The 4,272-nt window shown below is 34.0% G+C and overlaps 1 pseudogene; it reads right to left on the minus strand.

Annotated features, from left to right (window-relative positions):
* Positions 1-582: 582 nt before the first annotated feature.
* Positions 583-4,034, minus strand: LOC141686046 (diacylglycerol kinase 2-like; annotated as a pseudogene).
* Positions 4,035-4,272: the final 238 nt, after the last annotated feature.

Raw genomic sequence — 4,272 nt, forward strand, 5'->3', positions numbered from 1 at the left:
TTAACATTATAGACATCGTTTTCTTTCCAATAATTCAATTTGTTTTGTTGGTTTAGACATCATTTTTAGTTTGAGTAGGTGATGTGTTTTTAGTTGATTCACATCAGTTTTATAACAAGAACCGATGTTTGAGTTCTTATTTTTTTTAAAATAAGCCTGTGCATTTGTGCATAAACCCAGAAAAAGCAAAAAAAACATACCAAATGAACATCCAACAAACAACCAAATTATATACTAAATCAACTTGCATGTCTACAACCAAAATCTAACCGCATTCTCCGATAACCAACATCTAACCATTCCGACATCCAACAAACAACCAACATCCATATCTACAACCATAAACCAATCCACCCATCCATATTCATCTTTATATTTCAACTAAAATTTATACAACTTAATATACATCTAAAATTTACCAACATAAGAGACCACTAAATTTTGCAAAAGCATATGGTTCCCTTACTAGTTTGCAAAAATCAAGTCATTAAAAACTTCATATCAACTCCTGGATATATTCTGCAGCCTCCATTCGCACCTCGTCAAGCTCGTCCATCGTATAAAACAAAAGGAATAATTAGATCAAGAAAGCTGAAGGGCAATCTCGTGGAGAAGTAATTTCTTTTGAGATGCATTGATAACACCTTTACACTCTACATCAACCAAAACATCTGTCATAATAGCAGCAGCATGGCCTCTTCGTTCCTGTGAACCTGAAGCCCTTCTTAACATAAACACCTGATAATGAAACAATAAACAATAAGTCACTGTCATTTCTTTTGTACAATATCGGAGGATTTTTCTATTTTACGCATATCTCAGCAAATAGTGACTTCTCCTAACTAGGTAATTTTCTCCACAAATCTAAGAGACCATAAAAGGCTCCCCGTCTATTTGAACTGGAAAAGTACTTGAAAGATGTATTTTTATGGTTTTTCCTTGGGCTAGCCTCTTAGCCTGGGAAAGTCTAACCTAATAGAAAAATAAGAGCTTCTGTGAATTCCAGGGTTAATATATCATGTATTGGCATCTTGGTGAACATTATTATGTTATTCATGAAACTCATGAGTTATGGGTATATATAACCCTCCATCTAATTAAATTAATTGAGTAGGTGTAGGAGATAATGTGTAAATAAGGCAAAAAATATTAGAGGAGAGCCTTTACATATTAGAAAGTACATAATTGTCTAGTATATCATATATTAAATGCATCTTAATATAGTGATAAATATGCATATTCTCTAATGCGAAGTGAACATTGCACTAGGCACAAAACATATATGATTATGATTACCAGCAACAGTTTAAGCAGTTTAAACATTTTTCTTAAAGCAACAGATCACTGCCACGCTACTGACTGTATATATACATTTGCAAATCAAGACATAAGAGTGAGAGCAACAGGAAGACAATTACATAGGCGACTGACAAAGTAAGACCTTGAAACCGACGACTGACAAAGCAACTGGCTGACTTACATTACATAATCAACAAGAAATAATATTGTAACAAGTAAAAAAAACTAGTTTTCATATTAATTTACAAAGTCACTAAGCCTTAACATTTACACGCTGCTATACTTTTTGTTTGTTACCTTTTTTACATTCTTCTTCAGTTCTATGTAAATGAGTGTCCTACTGTATATGATAATCGTTACTTCTGCAAAAGCGATAGATAGGTGCTAACCCAGAAAAACATTGTTATAACTTATAATAATTTTCCATAACATTTTAAGTAATACATATTCAACAGTTGGCACATTAATTTATGCCCAATTTATCGACAACTCAGCCTACAAACTAATTAGAAAATGAAAGAGATTACCTGAAGTTTGCCAAGATGCCATGCTCCAGAAACGCATACAACCTCTAGCATTTTATCATACATGTACTGATGACTAAATTGATCATCATTCTCATAATCATTTTGCCAAAGATCCACACCTCCCATATAATTGCCAATATTGATCACAATTAAACCTTCTGCATCCTGAAAATTTACGAATTTTTTTTGTTAAGCTTACATTTAAAAATTTTATAAACGGAAAAGTTCTTCAGTATATAATTAATCATAACCGATGTACCTTTGGAATCTGAATGTCCTTTCCATCAACTTCAAGCCACACTTGCAATGGTAAATCGACACATGTTCTGTCCATTATATCCCTAGCCCCTTCTTTCGCATACCGCAATTTATTCACAAACTAGTCAAAATTTAAGAAACCACAAAAGCATATAGTTCAGACAATTGGAATTTAATACGTCAGATGCATAGAGCTACATGCTTATTTAGGAAATAGAACACCCTGGATAGATCATTTCCGGTCCCCAGTGGTAGAACTGCAACAGGTGGCGGTGACTCAAAGTTATTTTTCTCAATTGCATCAAGAACCCAAGCGACAGTTCCATCTCCACCACAAACCAAAACTCTAAAATATTGCACATTACTGAATAACTTCAAACCAGCCTCAGGCCCGTGCGAGGAACTGAGTTCAAACACCTGAAACAGGAAATGACTTTATTTAGATACCTTAACAATAGAATTAAATTTAAAATATTAGACATTAACATGGACTTATGGATAGATGCTCTGACTTAGAATACAAAAGTCACCTTTGGTAATATATTTCTAAGCAAAAAGGTCAGACCTTTTATATGGCAGAAAGCCAAACTATATGGCGTGTCTGATTCATAGTTTTGTTAGGTGCACGCTCCATTACATACCTCTTAGCCTACAAACTCTACAGACCTACAGAATTACCAATATAGACACGTAATGCACTTAATACACGAGTAGGAATCACCAAAAAAATCTGAACATATAAATTAAAAAAATATACTTGGTTCAGCAAAACGCAACTACATTTCACTAAAAATATAAACACAGTTCACCTTAGTTAGTAGGCTAAGATAATTTTATCTGAACATAAGCCATTTGTCATAGGGTAATACAATTCTATGCTAAAAGGCATACAAGGTTATTTTAGTGGATAATGATAAGATCAATTGTATCAACAACGAATGCAATACATAAGGCAAATTGCATGACACATATTTTTTATAACAGAATAATGCATTTCAGGCTCAATACTATTAAGTGCCTTTTTTTTATTTGTAACAAAAAATACCTAGTACTTGAAGCATAAAGGTTCCAGTGTTGAATCAAGTACAACCATGAGTATTGTAATTACATCTACCAAACTTTTTCAAAACTTAACACCCTTTAAGAATCAGGAAAACTCATGTTTTCCTAAATGCATATATACAAGCTTTGCATATTTCGACGATATATATTACCTAAAGCAAAACAATTCTATACTGCAAACTCTAATGACAACTAACAATAACAAAAAGAGCACTTCTCCTACTTGCAAAGATGGAACAAAAAAGAATTGATATAGGCTATAGAAAAGGAACACTAGATGAGTGAACTAAGTTCGTGAACTCATCGGGAGAAGTTCGAAATGGCTCGAGTTTTGAATCCTCACTCTCTTCTCTATGCAAAAATAGTAAAATTGGTTTTGGATTTTCTCACAAATATAGCTTATCATAACAAAGGTTTACACTGTAACAAATACATATCTAGACTGATATAATACTGACACATAACATTTACCTGCACAGGGTTCAATAGCATGCTTAATCTCCTTTTAAGAGCTGGTCCATTTTGAGCCCCGCTCTTAGTATTGATGAAGACCAGAAGAGGTCTTGCATCTGCAGGCAAGTCCATTAATTCATAACGTCTTAAGCAACATATTTGCAATCCTTTCTTGCAAACTGATAGCAACTGAAATGCGCCAATACACCACAAACAGAGCAACGCTGGATAGGAGAATGAGCCGTGGGTTTTGAACCTGTGCTCTGTGGGGATACCACAGAATTTAGACAAACACAACATGTAGATGGCTGTTTTCCATAAGAAAAATCTTCCACCCATGCATGGTGTGTTAAGGGAAGTTTTAGCTTCTTCCACGCCCTTTTTTTCTCTCTTGCAGAAGCCTTTACCCAATACAGAGATGTCTTTCTCTTCCATTTAAGAAATGCATATATAACAGCTATAAATATAAATGAAGCTGTACCTAACTATCCAAAATTTGGACCATAAGAATTTGAGGTACTCAGCAAGATATTCAATAAACTAAAATCGATTATTGTGAAACTAGTCCATCATTATCTATCTCAACTCTTTTGGCAGCCTACAAGGCTGATGATATCCAAATCCAAGCAGATTCTGGATGACCCTAAGCCACAGAAATAATTATAACCAGTCC

Source organism: Apium graveolens, chromosome 9 (assembly GCF_009905375.1).
Source record: "Apium graveolens cultivar Ventura chromosome 9, ASM990537v1, whole genome shotgun sequence".
Taxonomy (NCBI): Eukaryota; Viridiplantae; Streptophyta; class Magnoliopsida; order Apiales; family Apiaceae; genus Apium; species Apium graveolens.